The sequence below is a fragment of the Mauremys reevesii genome, linkage group 10 (assembly GCF_016161935.1).
Source record: "Mauremys reevesii isolate NIE-2019 linkage group 10, ASM1616193v1, whole genome shotgun sequence".
Taxonomy (NCBI): domain Eukaryota; kingdom Metazoa; phylum Chordata; order Testudines; family Geoemydidae; genus Mauremys; species Mauremys reevesii.
In genome coordinates, this window is record NC_052632.1 from 78,212,671 (window position 1) to 78,229,961 (window position 17,291).

At 54.2% G+C, this 17,291-nt stretch overlaps 1 protein-coding gene and 1 long non-coding RNA gene across 8 annotated transcripts in view; one reads left to right on the plus strand and one right to left on the minus strand.

Annotated features, from left to right (window-relative positions):
* The window catches only part of RAI1 (retinoic acid induced 1), a 128,251-nt gene that overhangs the window by 96,082 nt on the left and 14,878 nt on the right, over positions 1-17,291 (plus strand). The gene's annotated exons all lie outside the window — the stretch shown is intronic.
* Positions 14,703-16,638, minus strand: LOC120372773. The gene is made up of 3 exons (XR_005585191.1): positions 16,618-16,638; positions 16,422-16,502; positions 14,703-14,940 (listed from the first exon to the last, which is right to left on the minus strand). It is a non-coding gene; the product is annotated as an uncharacterized LOC120372773 (long non-coding RNA).

Below are 17,291 nucleotides of genomic sequence, written 5' to 3' on the forward strand. Positions count from 1 at the left end.
AGATGGCGGAGAGGTGAGAAATGAACCCTCGGTGCCAGTCTTGCTCCCAGTGACACCAGTGGGAGGTCTCCCCTGGAAAAGCGCCAACAAGCCCGTGTTGTTTACACCATATCAGTTTCTGGTGCCCTGTGTAGTGTCGTCCCCGTAGTCCCTAATTCTAGATTTTTACAAGGTGTTTCTCTTAGTGAGAAATTGGTGGAGATGTGCGACTGGAGCAGTTCCCTTAGAGTCAGCATGAACTCTTAGACTTCCTACAGCACTGGGATCTGGCAGTGCTTTACAGACATTGGCGGCTTAGGACTGGCCACGTCCTGGAGCAACAGGAAAGGGATCCAGCACGTAGGTAACAGTTCACCCACATGGGTGTTGTTAGCAGCTGTTCTCCAATTCCCAGCAACGCTCCACGTCAGTTTAGGAGAGGAAGTGTCCAGTTAACAGCCGGTAGAATTGAAACAGGCATTTCGCAATGACTGGAGGTGGAGTTTATTCAGACACTAAGACGCCCGCTCTTACGAAAAATGCCCTAGGCTCTTCAGTCACCGCAAGTGGCCAGAGCCTCATCTGAGACCACCTCCAGCTGCACACCACTTGCTGAATCATCATTGCCGCTTCCTGCCGTAGGCCTCAGTGCAAATCGTGACCTGGCGCAACCCTGTTAGTTGATATGATCTGGTGGGATCACAGAATGCTTTTAATCCTGTCCCTGGGAGTTAGGAAAACAGTGCTTCGAATCAGCAAAGCCCACAGGCTGGCACCTCAAGGGTTAACCCTCTCCTCTCTCAAACTCAAATGACCATGAGGGCCACATGAGGACTAGTATATTGGCCCAAGGGCTGCATCACTGACACCCCCCGCTGCCCCGGCCCCGACCCCACTCCACCCCTTCCATGAGGCCCCGCCCCTGCCCCACCTCTTCCCACCCCTTCTTCGCCTCCATTCCAACCCCTTCCCCAAATCCCTGCCCCTGCCCCGCCTCCTCTCCTCCTCCTCCCCTGAGTGCATGGCTCCCTGCTCCTCCCCCCTCCCTCCTGGAAAGTGCTAAGTGCCGCCAAACAGCTGTTTGGTGGCGGGACGCACCTGGAGGTAGGCAGAGGAGCAGGGATGCAGCGCACTGGGTGGGAGGGGGGTGTCGGGTGAGGGGAGCTTGGTGGCCGCAAGAAATAACTTGGGGGGGACGGGGAGGGCGCAGGGAACTTGGCGGGCCACAGCAAATAACTCCACGGGCCGCGTGTTTGAGACCCCTGGCCCAAGTCTTTACCGGGATTTCAGTTGTCTGGTCTTTATTTAACACATCATCCAGACAGCGCATGGAGTTTCCAGCAGTGTGGAGCCCAGGGTATTGGTAGACAGAGCATATAAGAGCTTCCTCAGACAGGACTTGAAAGCTCTAGCCAGCAAACCGCAAGAAACACTCAAATGCAAATGAAGGCAGAACCGAAGACCCTGGTAGGTGCTTAGCCCCGGAAAAGGAGGAAGCGGCTTACAAAGCAGTGTGATCCGTAAACAGAGCAAAGGATTGATTTGATCTTTACTCCTAAAAGGTTAATTTCCTTCGTCAAACAGACAGAACCAGTATTTCAAGCGTGGTCCCCTTGGAGCCCAGAGTCAGCACGGAGAGAGAGCGGAGCCCATGGACGCCTCGGAGCTGACTTCAGAGGCGATGTAAACAATGGTGCAACTTACTCAGTGGGAGTAAGTGGGTCAGAAAGTGGATGGAAATGGTGAAGCAGGGTAAAACCAAATGCCTTTGACATTCAGTGGGTGTGCAAAGCGAGGGTAATAGACACAGACCGGGGCCAGATTCTGCCCTCGGTTACACAGATATAAATCTAGAGCCTAAACAGGTAATGGAGTGACTGTGGCCTAGATTTTTATAGGTGTCTTGGCATTGCTCCACGTAGAGTTGCAAGGCCTAAGTGACTGAGATGGCTAAATCCCATTTCCAGAAGCATTGTGGGCACTCAGTTCCTGGGATGCTGGCTCCTAAGACAGCCACGGGGGGCAAAAGGAGGTTGTAAACCAGCGAGCTGCTCACCTTCTCATACTCGCTCCTCCTGCTTTTCTTGCTTTCCTCCCCACCCTCGTCTGCCCCCTCGGCAGGTCAGGTGGCCTCGTTTTGCATACCCACTCAAAGCCAAATCAGTCAAGGTTCTGACTGACACCGATTGACACCTAACCATGCAGTTTCCATCACTGCAGAATTTGGCCCATGGACTCTGGTGGTTCCTTTCCTCACCTGGCCTCGTGATAATGAAACAGCCTTTTTGTTTCTATGGCAGGGGTCGGCAACCTTTCAGAAGTGGTGGGCCGAGCCTTCAATTGTTCACTCTAATTTAAGGTTTCGCGTGCCAGTAATACATTTTAACGTTTTTAGAAGGTCTCTTTCTATAAGTCTATAATAGATAACTAAACTATTGTTGTATGTAAAGTAAATAAGGTTTTTAAAATGTTTACGAAGCTTCATTTAAAATGAAATTAAAATGCAGAGCCCCCCGGACCAGTGGCCAGGACCCGGGCAGTGTGAGTGCCACTGAAAATCAGCTCGCGTGCCGCAGGTTGCCTACCCCTGTTCTATAGTTTCAGTGACACAGCTTGTCCGATCACAGTGCTGGTAAAAGGGCATTTCACACTCACTTAACTGGGTCTGATGGAGGAGGCCTCTCCAACCAGTTGCATGAGAGCAGAGAACTAAATTTCCTAGAGCAATTCACCATTATCAGCTCAGGCAGAGAAGACTCTGTGATCCATACACAGTATGCGCTAGAGCAGTGGCTCTCAAACTTTTGTACTGATGACCCCTTTCACATAGCACGCTTCTGAGTGCGACCCCCCTTATAAAGTACAAGTTTTTAATATATTTAACACCAGTATAAATGCTGAAGGCAATGTGGGGTTTGGGGTGGAGGCTAACAGCTCACGACCCCCCATGTAATAACCTCATGACCCCCTGAGGGGTTCTGACCCCCAGTTTGAGACCCCCAGCGCTAGAGTGAGAGGCAGGATAAAAAAGCTTTAATAGTAATAACAGCAATTGTAACGCTTGTTACAAGTTGCAGTGAATTTGGTTTCACAACATCCCTCCTAGGTAGGCATTACTGTCCCCATTTCAGTGATGGGAAAAGTGAGGCAGAGAGGAAGTGACTCGCCTAAGGAGGTCCATAACAAAGCTGGGACTAGAACACGCACACCCACACCCACACACCCCCCTTCACAAGACCATTCCCCTCTTCTATTAGGCCTGGACCAATATTTCTGCTGGCAAGCTGTGATCAGACAACTCCTATGTGTTCCCTTCGTACAGGACATTCACTGTGATTGCATAAGCAAATGAGTTAATTCCATGATTAAATATGGTGTGGATTTTGAATGCACCTAAAATTTTATAAGCTCTTGCGCAGTAATGGCTTGAAAATGGTGAAGGAGAGAGAGGTATAGGTTAACTAGAAATGTGTAAATGAACTGTCTGTAATTTAAAACAGAATGATACTATAAAGAAGCATGGGGAATGATTTGGTTCTTTTACGACACAAGGTTGTTGGGGTGTTTTCTTTTACATTTAAACTACTGTGGAATCTCATAGTTCTTTTGAAGGAAGGAAAGTCACAGTCTATAAGACAGAAAATATGTTTAAAAAAAAAAAGGAAATGCTTTCCATCCGGACGGCCCATCACTTTGCTCTGAGCAGCAGCGGAGGGTTATCCAAACCTTATCATGGTTGTGGGAGACTTTCAGGCAATTTATAGTTAAAGTTGTGTCAGCATTTTCACTAGGACTCCCTGTTTTCAGATCTAGAGCGGTGAGAGGACCCCTCGTTTCAGCTCCCAGTGTGTGCTCAACATCCCTGCCACCTGGTAGGAGCCCAAGAACTCCGTGTGAAATTCACACAAAAGGCAACATGTCTAGTGGGGTCTTTTACAAAACCGGTGGAGGTTTTCTCCTTCAGGGGGATGGACAAAAGTGCTGTAGGGACTTCTTAAGGATCAGCACTGCTGGGCTTTGAAGGGACCCCGTCTGATCCTCCTGTGAAGCCTGGTTGAAGCGGTGTGGGGCCATGGTGGTGAAAGAAGAGGCCGGGTGCTCTTTCGAGGTGATGGAGGGCTCCGCCAAGGCCTTAGGATGTGTAACCAGACGTGTGATTTACAGCTCATGTCGACGTACCTGTGCTAGATTTAACCTCGCTAGCTCGCTAAAAGTAGCAATCAGGATGCAGTGTCGTGGGCTGCAGCGCAGGCTGCATAAGCGAGAACGTACGCAGAGGGGGCCAGGACAGGCCAAGCAGATGTGTGACGGTTGGGACATATGCGGTGGTGTTGTAGCCATGTTGGTCCCAGGATAGTAGAGAGACCAGGTGGGTGAGGTCATATCTTTTATTGGACCAGCTTCTGTTGGTGAGAGAGACAAGCTTTGGCGCTTACACGGAGACGTCTGCCATTCTGTCCACCTATGGAACTGTTCTTTGATTGGCACCACGATACGCTCCTCAGTGCATATGACAAGCAAGAGGCTCCATTCAGTCACTGCCAGTGCTTTTGTCTGGTGCGTTGTGGGGACCCCCGTGAATGAACTTCAATACACCATCTCTCTTCCTCCACTTGGGGCAGGTTGAGAACAGACAACTCATAACACTGGGTCTTTAAGTCTTCCCACACCACTATTTCGCGTCAGTCTTGTTAGTGTGAACACTTCCAAACCAGAGATGGACAGTACTTGTGAAGTCCGTCGGTTAAGAGAAGGCCATCAGGTCAGTACTGAGTATGAGGCACTATCTTTCATTAGGCGTTGTATTGTTCCTCCAGTGGTTACTGGTCTGAAATCAGTTCTCTGAACCTGCTGCAATACCTAGGCACAGTGAGAGACGTGAAGGCCAGAGGGTCAGTATATCATTCCAGCTGTCCTTGCTTTTGTCTTCCTGCGTCACAAGCTTCAGGCAGAGTGCCGAAAAGATTTAGGTGCAGAGGCTGAAGTGCCAAGTCCCTCGTTACCCTTAGTTCTGTTTTCTGCATAACGATCGGCTTGTTTGCCGTTCCCCTGCAAGCCTCTCAAGGTTGATGCCAATCCAGGGGAGGGGCGATTGGTGGGAGAAGTAATAAACAAGAGTTTTTCCTCCCTACATGTTAAGCCTGGGCTATGCATTCTGCGACACTGCATCCTTCCCTGCTGTACCAATCACTTGCCTGGGAATGCTCAGCTCAGGTTGAGCATCTGGTTTGCAGGGAGGTTCCTGGCTTTTTTTGAACCAAGCGTGCCAGCTGGCATTTCACTGAAGCACTAGGGAGTTAGGAGACTTGCTCAGGGTTTTAGAACACAGGATCTTCCCAATATTCTCATGGCTGGAGTTCAGTGTAACATGCCTCCCCTCACTCATTTGTAATTCCACTGGCGATTGCGGCCTTGGGAGGAGGTGAAAAGGATTGACCTTTGCCCTTTTGACCTGTGACGACATTAAGGGCTGACAGTTTGTTGTTTTTGTTTTGTTTTTTTAAGTTGCTTGGGAAAGGTAGAGAATTGAAAGGAAAAATTGAGGAAGAAAGAATCAAAAACGGAAGGGGGGAGAGGAGGTTACAGGGATTAATACACCCAGGCGGTTTCTCCTCCACATCTGGTGTGAGACTGAATGCACCAGAGCTACTTTAGGAAAAACCCCACAGCCAGCATCTGAGCCGTTCTCCAAAAGAAGAGTGAGAACGCTCTGATTCAAACGGACGTGGGGCAAGTCGGTGGAGCATTAGCGATGCATGCAAGAGGAGAATCGGATCCTGGGTGGTAGGAAGAAATGTTGAGTCATTATCCGGATTTCCAGCCAGTGTTTTCTTTTGAAATTCCTAGATTGGGAGGAGTGGAGTCTCCAGGCTGAGGACCAAAGGGAGGGCTAGGCTGAGGTTTCCAAATGGGTACAGGGATGAGTGTGAGCATAAACGCAGAGAGCAACAAGCCTCTAAGACGAGCTAGACGCAGGAAGTGGGCAGAAGCTGCAGTGGACAGCGTAATGTATTACATCAAAGGAAGGAAGATACCCCAGTGGAGAAAGAAGGAGGCATTGTCTGGCCGGGAAGTTACTGAGCATTTCGGGCATTCACAGGGCTCCCCCTTGAATTCAGAGCACTGCTTCCAGCATTGCAAAGCCCTCCGGGAGAGCGCCAGCCGCGCTGCTAACTAGGAGGTTGAGCGCCCCAAGAGCCCTGCGTGCTGCCACCGAGTGCCACCTGATCATTAGCATCCTTCAGCAATCTCCATCCACCGCCGCCACCTCTCGCGTCGCAGGCGGCTGGAGGAAAGAGATCCATTATTTACAGTTGTTAATGGGTAGCAGGGTAGGGGGATGCACGCAAGGGGGAGGAGGGGCTCAGCGGGGACCCAGGCATTAGCGCTTTTGAGGCGGGGAGGCTCAACCCAGAGCCTTTAGGGGGTGGGAAGGGGGGGGAGCTTCAAAGGTGGAGCCTGGAGGAGGAGGAGGAGCAGCAGTGGAGCTGGAGGGAGGGGACAAAGCGGTGGGTCTGCCTGCCTGCAGTGATGCACAATGGAGCCCCATGTGCGGAGCTCCCAGGCGCAGGCTTTGGCATGGTCGGAGACAGGCTATTGGGCTAGATGGACTGCTGGGCTGAGCCAGCGTGGCCCTTCTCGCAGGGCGTCTTGCCAGCAGCACCGCTGCGCCCTGCAGGGCTTCTCAGGGGCCGAGCCCCGCGCCGCATTTCCCGGAGCCCGCGGGGGCTTGGCATTGCCGCTGGCTCGCAGCCGGTGCATTCGGTGTAGCGTGGGGCAGGCTCCAGCCCCTCACACTGCGCCCTTTGCTGAGCTAGGAGGAACCCGCCTAGGGCATTCCCCGCTGTCTGGGGGGGGGCTGCAAGTGGCCGCAGCGAGTGAGCCGTCCCCTCCCCCCACGCGCACATTCTCGGCACAGCCCCAGCCTCATTTATCATCATCTGTGGTCAAGTGAAGTGTGCAAGGAACAGCTGCTTCACTCGGCTGGTTTCCGAGGGAGCGTACAGCGGGGAATCGAGGAAGATGAATGATGGAGGCTGGGGAGGAGAGCTGCTTTCTCTTGCCTCCTCCCCATTGTGTGGGGGGGTGTCCCCTTAGCCCAGCCGTCCCTCCTTCCCCTGCGTCCCTGTGCGTGCCCTCATGTCTGGAAAGGCCGAGCCAAGGGGCTAGTTGCTGCGGGTTGTTGATGGTGGCTTAAGAATCCTTCCCCCCTCTGCTCTAATTAATACTGGGGAGGGGGCAGAAGTCCGGGGCTGCCCTGCCCCTCTCCCACCCTGTGTCCCCGCAGCAGGAGGCAGTGGCGAGATTGCCGGGTGACCTTGCACCAGGCTGCCCCGGGCAGGGAGAGGGGCTTTGGGCGCCTGCTCATCGCCCCGAGTAGCCCACTGGGTGCCGGTGCACAGGCAGGACAAGGGGGCAGGCTGCGAAGGGCAGAAATGAGCCCCAGGAAGTTTTACCTGGCCCCGGGGGAGTCCTGCGGATTTCCTGCCACTCCCCCGGCAGCTCAGGGCGTGCTGCTGCCGGTCTAGCACGCCGAGGGAACAGCTGTCACGAGCAGCCGCCCTGGCTGCCACCTCCCCCACGCTCGGATCCCAGCCATGGGTGCCCGGAGGCACCCCCCCACACACACACACACACAAACCACCCCCCTGGGGAGGGAAGCACCGGTGCACCCAGATCCCCCACCCAAGGGGGTGCATGCAGTTTTTTTGGGGGGGGGGTTACGGTGCATCTCTCGCTCAGAGGCTGCTAACAAACATCATCCCTGAGTCGCAGCCTAATTGCTGGGAGCGGGGCCCGGCTTCATTTCAGTGCCCACGAGCAGAGAGTGGCTGCACAATTAGCTCTGTCCTCTGCCAGCTGGAGAGGGGCCCCCATCTTAGCACGGGGCAGCATAGCCTGGCAGGGGCTGGGCAATTTCTGATCCCCCCCCCGCCTTAATAATCAAATTACACGCAGCAGTTTGCGGTGTGGCAGCCTGCCAGAGCATGGTTTGGGGAGTGCTGCTGGCATCTCCAGCCTGCCGCTCCTGGGCTGCCAGGCGCTTTCTGCCCAGGGGGCATGGCTGCACCGTGCCAGCCTCTGCCGCCTTTCCACGGCTCCCTGTGCAAAGGATGATCGGGCTGCAATGTGAAACCTGCCCCCCCCCCCCGCTGCAGCTCTCTTCCCAGTGGGGCTGGGGGGGGGGGGCGGGGGCAGGTCACCGCATGGGGCTGCCATTTCCCCTGCTACCCTGGCGGAGGGTGGGCAGACCCAGGATCTAGGCTAGATGGTCGGCAGCCTGCTGCCTAGGTGCCTTGACAGCTGGCATCCCGGGGTTGCTGCTTAGCAAGGGGGCTGCATTTTGTAACACTCCATCTGGAGAGCTCCGGGGGTGGGGGTGTTGGGGGCTTGGGAACAGTCAGGGAGCCGTAATGACAGTGCTTTCCCCAGATTATTACCATGCAACAGCACTGGTTATTTTTAGTTTGCAAGACCTTGCTGATGTCACATCACCCGAAGAGCGTGCAACCAGAGACTGAGAGAACAGGCTGGAGCAGCTGAGTGGTAGCAGCGAGGGCCTGATCCTGTGGGGAGCTGAGCACTCCCACGTCCTGTTGAAGTCAGTGGAAGCTGCAGGCGCTCAGCCTCTCGCAGGATCAGGCCCTTAGAGAATTGGAAGCAGGAGACAGACTTGGAGCGGTGTGGGGAGCTGGCAGAGGATTGGAGCAGCCCAGGACTGCAGTGGCCGGAGAGGCGAGTGACAAGGTCCAAAGGCATTGTCAGTGAAAACGTGTGCCATTCCCGGTAGCCGCCCCTCCTCCGAGCAGAGAGCGTGACGTCAGAGGGTGAAGTCCCTGAGCCTCCGTTCTTTCATTCAGCGCGCTGACGTCCGTGCGGAGAGTCCCCCTGACTTCAGAGGGCTTTGGATCAGCGCCTTCGTTTGCAAAATTCTGTGTCTTTTTCTTCCCCCCCGAGCGGGCATCAGAAAACCATCACAAACGGCGGCGGAAGGCTCAGTGCATCTGAGCGGCTGGCGTTCACTGCCGCGAGCGCCTGCACAGCTGTGTCGTGACACCTCAACGCCACCGCATGGCTCCATCTCGCTTGTCCGGCCCGACAGCGTAAACCCCTTGTCTGGGGCACCTGAAGGGGCTGGTGCGCACAGAGTATGCAGGGTTTCTCATGAGATGGGCGGTGAGTTAAGCAGTTCCCAGCTCGCCTGCTGGGAATGGCTGAGGCTCTCTGACCTTTTCCATCTGTGGAGCACTTGGCCCCGCATCCAGCCCAAGCTCTGGGCCCACCTCTCTTTCCTAGCGCAACAGAGGGGTCAGCTGTGGACCACTCACAAGGATGCTGCTGATGACAAGTGGTGGGTCCCTGTGAAAGGAAGTGAAGGATTGTAGCGGATTTGGCCAGTGACTGCACGTTCCCAGCCCTGCCTCAAGTGGGTGTTTTAATGCTAATTCGTGTTCTTATCCCCCTCCAAAATGGAGAGGTGAAAATTGAAGTGAAGTTACAGGGGGCAACGGGCTGTAAAAATAGGTCCTTTAGTTAGAAAATAGGATTATAGCATCTAGGGCGTGTCCCTGACCCGCACTGTGCCTCCATTTCCCCCTCTGTAAAATGAGGACAAGCCTGACCTCCTCGCCGGTGCAGGGGCTGTGAGACACAAGTCCCGGAGTGGTGTAAAGTGCTTTGAGATCCTCAGAGAGAGAGGGGTTCTTTGTACTCTTGTGGGGAACGTCTGTCCCGCTGGCCGAGCGCGCCCGTGTCGGACTTGACAGACAGGTGAGCGTGCCGCTGATGTCTGCAGGGGCGCTGGAGTGGAATCTCCGACTCAGCAGGGAAATGTGTGGGGACCCTCCAGAAAGTGCCCCTCCAATATCCCCAGTTGCCATTCGCCGGCATTTGTTTGTCGCCTGCGTGAAAAGGTGGTAGTGGGCAGTACCTGGAGCTTTCCGTCTGCCTAAGGGGCTCCTCTGCGGAGCCTCTGCTTTTCTCCTTCCCCTTCCTGGTCGCCATTCTAGCCAAAGAGTGTTCCTCGTTGCCCTTTGGAGCCGGCCAGTGCTGCTGGGTCCCGCCTCTGCTTCTCACGCTCATCAGAACTGCTGTCACACTGCTTTTCTGACAAACGAATGCCCCCTGTTGGTGGTCTCCGCCCCCCACCCCGTGCCCTCAGAAAATATCCCCTTCTGCAGGAGTGGGCTGTGGCCCGGACCCACGCCTGGGTGTGCACAGCTGGTGCGTGGTGGAGAGTGGGGGTGGTCGTTTGGATGGGCTTTCTGGGTGTGTCTACACTGCAAAGAAAAACCCATGGCACCCAGTCTCAGAGCCAGGATCACTTGACTTGGGCTCACTGGGGCAGAGGCTGCCGGGCTAAAAATAGCCTTGTCCCCACTCGGCTCCGAGACCCTCCCCCTTGCGCCCAGACTCCACTTGAGCGGGAATGTCTACACAGCTGTTCTTAGCCCCACAGCCCAGGCCCCATGAGCCTGAGTCAATTGACCCGGGCTCTGAGTCTTGCTGCGACTGTGGGGTTTTTTTGGTTTATTTTTGCAGTATTTATTTAGGCTCAGAGTCAAAACCCTGGCAAGCTGGGCCTGCTGGTTCAACAGTCTGAACTAGGCTGTGGAGGTTAAGCTGAGAGGCTGGTCCCACCTCGCCTCAGTGCTATTGTTTCAGTCTGTCAGGCTGCAGACTCAATGAGACAGCTGCCTATTGATTTCCTTTGTGATTGTGATCACGGGGCTGGGCTAGAAACTTCTTAATTGAAAGCTGGGATCCTGGAGAATAGGGCATTGAGCAGTCTCGCGGGGGCGGGGGGAGCACCTGGGAGCATGAATGTGGGGGTGAGGGGGCTAGGTCTCAGCCCGGTAGACAGCTTGACTTGAGGCCAGCCTGCATCAGAGGCTGGAGCATCTGTTAAGTTCCACGCTAGCCAGGCCACAAGGAGAGACAGAGCGTCAGGAGGGAAAGAGGTGAGGGAATGGAGCTGTGTCAAAGCTGCACCTGCTGAGAAGAGACAGACCTCGCCTGGCTAAGCCCAGCCTTACAGCACAGGCTGGGAGCCTGCTAGCAAGGGGACGGAGGGAGGGAGGGAGGGGTTGGCTCTCTTGCAGGTAGCAGGGATGCTGGGACCTGCATTTCAGAACCAATCCTGCTATGCTGCTCTTGGGTGGGTCTGAGCATCCTCCAGTCCTGCTGATGTCAGCACTTCGTAAGGTCAGCCCCTTCATCTGCCTCCTTCTGTGGGGTGGGAGTGAGGAAAGTGAGTTCCTGTTTAGTGTTTGTTGGCTGGGGAGTGAGTGCTGTGCATGTTCCCCCCTCTTCACCCAAACAGCTCGGCCAGGGCTCCACAAGCCTGACCCGCAGATGCAGCCAGATACTCCCGCCCAGGCCTGCCCACCATGCACTTCAAGCCTGACCTGAGGCGTGGCCAGCTGTGCCAGTCCTGAGCCCATGCAAAACTGACACACCCCATCCTAAAAGCACCTGCAGCTCTGCTCCTGTCCGCTTGCTGGGCCAGCTCTCCTGACCAGGGATCATTGGCAGTGCTGAATTTGTGTGCACAGTTTGCGGGGTGGGGAGGGAGTACAGTAAGCTTATTTCACGTGTGATCTGATCCAGACTTGTCTCCAGGTCTCTCTTTCCAGCGGCAGTAGAGAAGGACGAGATACACACTGCCAGGAGTTTGTTCTCCTGAATGGGGACTCCATAGGGCTCCTCCTTCCTGTGTGTCAGTCGTGTAGTCTCTCCGGGTAGCGCTTTGTAACAGAATGGCCAGCCTGCGGAAGGGCGAGGCCTTGATTTGAGCTAACATGAAGAATAAAATCACATCTTAACCGGGGCACTGAGGGTCACTCTTGGTCAGCTTACACAGGGCACTGGTGCTTCAGATGGATATGAGGAGTTCCCGTCATCACTGCTTATCATGCCAGTCTTGCCTGCTCCTTAATATTCATGAGCAGGAAAATTCAGCTGCCCTTGGACGCAACCCTCTAAAGAGAGAGACTGGGACCAGTCCAACAAGTGCAGACGCCATCTGAGCGGGGCAGGACAGGGAGATGGACAGGCGCTCTGAGGCACCAGTTATCAGCTTCAACGTCTGTAAGACTCATGCTGTTAAAACAGTTTCCATAGGGTCCGCCACTGTATTTATGGATCTCTGTATTTCAGTGGGATTGTTGCTGGAGCAGCTGATTCTCTCCCCTCTCCCTTACCCCTTCCAAGATGGAGCAGAGATATTTTCACAGGTTCTGTTCTCCAGCCATGGCCTCCATTATCTGCCCATCACAACATCCTTCCCACCTTATGCTGTGATCATTGCCCTCCCCTGCCACATCATTCCTCCTTGCAGCTGAAAAAAAATTGCCTCATCAAAGGGGCTTGTGGTGAGTGTTGCAGGGAGCTACCTACATACCCTCCTGGGCCTAATACGTGCCTCGGTTTCCCCACCTGTAAAATGGGAGATAACATTCCCCTGTCTCAGAGGGGTTGTGAAGGGCAAAGCGTTTGTACATTATTGATGCACTTTAGGTCCCATCGCTCATTCCAGGAAGGCAACATTTATATATTATTTTTAACAACATAGATTTCTGCAAAGGTTTTTCCAGCATTTTCATCTCCGCTGACTTCTTTTCAGAGGAGTCAGGTCAAAATCACAGGCAAATAATGTTCCCCTCCATAGTGATGGCTGTTCTCCCATGGCTGTGAAATATAATTTCTGGGGGATCTCCCTCTGTGAGACTCCCACGGTCAGAGTTGTGAGCCGGTGTGGGGGAGGGGCTCTAGGCAGCTGAACAGCATCTCCTGCACTGCACAGTGTGATCGTCCGAACCACTGGTCAGATAAGAGGTTGTCCCCATGGCAACTGCATACTGCCAAGGTCTCGCTGCTCTGGAGCCGTGGGGGCTGAGGTGCCGGGGGATGGAATGTCTGACGCGCTGGAGCCAGCACAGGCTGTGGGAATGGATCTGATCCGGAGTGTCCCGGGTCAGGACCCTCAGCATGTGGGAGCAAAGGAAACGGGCCAAACTCTGTGCTGCATAAATCCAGAGCACTGAACTCCTCCAAACAGAGCTCCTCTCTGGATTTACACCGGCCTCACCGGGAGCAGAATTGGGCTTGGGGGGAGGAATTCTGGATGTGTCCCAGGTAACAAAGAGCAGAATGCAGCCTTGTGTGTAACAAGCATAGCAGAGGATCCAGGGGGAATATCCAGGGTTGTGTGGGTGTTTTCCTTGTGCTGATGGGCTGCCCCTGAGACGTACTCAGGAGGAAATCCGCCCACGGCTTCGGCCCACGGCTTCTGTCGATTTTATTTGCCTTGCTTCCCCTTGGGCTGAATCCTGCTCCTGCTGAAGTCGGGGGCGAAACTCCCATTGACCTGAACCAGCTCATCGGCCTTGTTTTTAAAACCCTCCATGGTTTTGCTGTAGCCAGTATCGCAGACCCCACCCCCTTTCTAGCCCCATCCCTGCTCCAACCCTCATACAGCTCAGCCTCCTCCCTGTCGTCCTCCCCCCTCCCCCCAGTCTCTGCAACAGCCGCTTTTTATCATCTCGGCCTCATTGACTCTCTCCCTTTTCAGGTCTCCTCTGAAAGCAGCTTTCTCCCTTGCCCATAACTCTGAATCCGCCTCTCCCCCCTGCTGTCGCTTATCTCTGCATTCAGATTCTTTCAGTCCAGGGGAGAGTGAGGGAAGGCGCTTTATGGCATGAAGCCGTACGGTATTTGTGTCACCCTGACACAACCCTCTCCCCGGCTGTTGTGCAGCAGGGCATGCTGACCTGGAATGCTGCATGCTGCTGCACTGGCTTGAAGGGCCTGGCTAACAGGCGAAACAACCCCGTTTCGCTGACTTCGGCTGTGTGGCTGACCTGCGCGATCATGTGGTTTGCACAGCCGGAGTGGATGGGCGCAGGTGGGTTTATAACCAGGTTTTGAAAGCCAGGTTTTAGCTTAGGATCTGTAGCAAAAGTCGGCCCTAGCTACACTGCTGAACCAAAGTGGGTGTCAACCCACTTGTGCTACCAATGTGTGGCATAATGCAAACAGGGCCTAATGCTACTGTGTGAGTATCAAAGAAGTTAGGGGTCCCCATAGAAATCCAAGGGGTTACATCAGAGATAGATGGGGCCCTTGATGCTCAGTGTTGGCCAATGTGTGGGGCTGGGGGAGGGGAGCCTACAGTCTGGGAGGCACAGATCGTCAGAGCCATCAATTGTTGGAGGAGCTATTGTCAGGAGGCGGCTGCTGTCCTCACTTGTCACATTCCCCAGTGCTAATCAGTTCCCACTGCTAGGCTGCTCCAGGCCTTCTCTTTCCTGGCTGGCTCCAGGGGCTTCACAGACTATTGCTTTTGGAGGTTGGCGGGTAAGAGACAAATCCGGAGATCCTCACGCGAGGATCCTCATCCAGCCCGGTGCATTTCCAGCAGGGGATCAGTTCAGTGGAAATGTCACTGCGACCCAAACCCGCTTTGATTCTAATTGGATCCTTCCCTCGCCATCTCCCCCGGTTCATTCCCCTCTCTCTGTGCTAATGTCACGTCCCTCCTTCCCCCACAGCCAAACGGTGTCATTATCTCAGCCTGGCGTTCCCTGGGCTCTTTGGAAAAGTAATAATAATTAATAATCAAAGAGAAAGGAAGGAGTCTTCCATTAAAGCAACAGCTCAGTGTTTTTTCAAGCCGCTTTCATTTTTCAAACCCACTTCCTTGTGTAGCTTTTGGGCCCTTTCCACCCTTTCGTTTTCTCCCTCCACCCTGTGTCCCCAGGGCCTCTCTTTCATTTGTGTTCTTTTGTTACCCGATTCCTTCCTCCCAGCCCCTTTGGTGGGACGGGGGGGAATGTTAAGCCACGATTTCTGCGTCGGGTGACTTGAGCACTAGGTTCACCGTATTTTAATCGAACTGTCTTTTCTCCGAGATACATGCTTTAACCGCATCCAGCTGCTTGTGCGTATTGGGAAATCCAGCTGTAATACAGAAGAGCTCGATTAAGCGGAGCCAGCATTCCATTCAGCGGGAGGGGGGAGTGGAATAACGGGGTGCTGGAGGGGTTGGGAAATTAGCAATGCCACCTTTCTTAGTAGCTTTTAATAGCGTTTTTTGGTCATGTATTTCGGAGGCTTCGGTTTTCAAAATAAATAAATAAAAGGTGCTGAAATGTTAATGATATCCACAGGACACTCAGCAGGAAATGAGAGCAATCTGGGACTAATAAAAGCAGAAATGTAATTTGTGCAGATAGACAAGGCTCAACAGGCAAAGGTGCAGGCAGCTTCATTTAGAGCCACGCAGAGTTTTGCACATTCTGGCCTCGTAAATATGCCGCCCCCCAGTCCAACAGAACGAGGGGGGCGCAACCTTCCCTGGATGGGGCCGCACGGAACGTGGGGATTTTATGGTCACGCTGGAGAAGGTGCAAAGGGGCGGGGGTAACCTTGTTTCATGGGCTACATGCTGCAGGGGCCATTGTGATGGGGATTTGTGTCCACGCTTGTTACGAGACTGGAATGAAATTGTGTGTCTGGGTGCATGCACATGTTTGATCGGGCGTGCACACATGTCTGACTGCATGTGGGAGGGTGCATGCGTGCACATGTTTTGATGTGTGTGCATGTGTTTTGCATGTGTCGGGAGGGCTGCGTGTGGGTCTGTGTGGGGGTGGTTTGTTTTTAACAGCCAGCCTGAAGTCTTTAGCGAAAGGAGCAGATGACGGCTCAGATCTGCACAGAGAGAGAGACGCCCGTGTCAAAAAACAGAGAGAGAAAAAAATCCCGCCTCTGTGCACAGCTCTGGTTTGACTCTCTCAGCAGGTGTCTGGTGTAATGTGTTAGATGCACCAACCAAAGCCGGAATCGAAGTGGGGAACTAGGGCGAGAGGCTGTTCCCTGTGTTAAAGTCATTTCCTTAATAAACACGGAGAGAGGACAGAAGGGGGAGAGAGAGAGAGAGAGAGATTGCTCCTCAGAGAATGGGAGCGGTATGAAGAGGAACCGGGCTGGCCTTATGGTGTGTCCCACCCCAGCTTCTACGATGGGGCACTGGCCCTTTCTGTCACCACTCCTGGTGGGGAAAGCAGGCTGGCTGGCCAGGATCAGGGCCCCCGAAGCATTCACGGTGCTTTTGTTTAGGGCCAGTCAATCAACAAGAATGGGGATGCTGCCTCCCTAGTGGGTCCCCTCCAGGTGCCCCCTCCCTTTTGTGCTTCCCAGGGGAGTCAGACCAACCCTTCTAACTCACGTGGAGGACTCCCCATTTGCACACGGCTAAGCCGTTCCTCTTTCTTTCCGTCTCCTCCTCCTTTCATCTCTGGGGACAGGCCTGCAGAACGAGCTCTTTCTCACCCGTTGTAGGGGACATCTTCACTGCACAGTTAGCCCGGGTAATTGGCACCGGGGTTAGTCTAGCCTGGGTGGTGTGAGCCCTGCGCCCTCACTGTCTCTACACTCACCCATGTGGGGCGTATCCCACGTTCTTTGTGCTGAGACACTCCAGGATTCTTTCCCAATCCATTCCGTCAGTTGTGGGAGAACTGGAAGGGAATTGTGGGAAGGCATTGGAGAACTGTCAGCTCTTGCTCTTGCATGCAGCCTTGCTGCAAAGCGGGTGTGTTTCAGCCCGAGCTAAACCGGAGCCTGCGCGCTCACCTGTACCCCCAGCCGTGTCAGGCAGCCCAGGTTTAAAGCATCTCCAAACCCAAGTCACACGGTGTGTGGATGGTAGGGGGTTGGGGCTAAACCCCCAGGTAAGATCCTGGGTTAACTGTGCTGTGACCGCATCCCCTTAGAGGGACCTTTCTGGTCACATCCCACTGCGTTTATTAGCTCCCCCTGGAAGGAGCCAGAAGGAAACCCACATGACCAGAATCCTTCTCTAATGTGGATAGATCATGTGATTTCCAGTGTGGGAATATACCTGTGCCTGGCCCCAGCAACAGGCCATAGAGGAAGCTGTGAGGGTGGTTTGGGGTGGGAGAGGCAGCGGTATCCCTCACCAAGGGGATTTCACACGCCACTGGCGCTATTCGGTAAACTCTGGGGCAGCGCAGGGTGCAGATAAACCAACAGTAAATCCTCACCCTGGGCCCCTCCAGGGAAAGCAAGTTAGAGAGACACTGGTGGGGCCTGCTCCTTGCTACGCCCCCTCTATGCCCATTGGCCCTGAGCACCTCACAGGATCAGGCCCTTAATGTCCATGCTGGTGTACCTTTACCCTTTCGTGAGCACGCATTGTCTCACGGCACGTTATCTGTTTGCCTACCTAGAAGATGGAAGACGTGAGGCAGGCGCTGCCCTTTCCTGACAGAATTGGGGATAGGAAC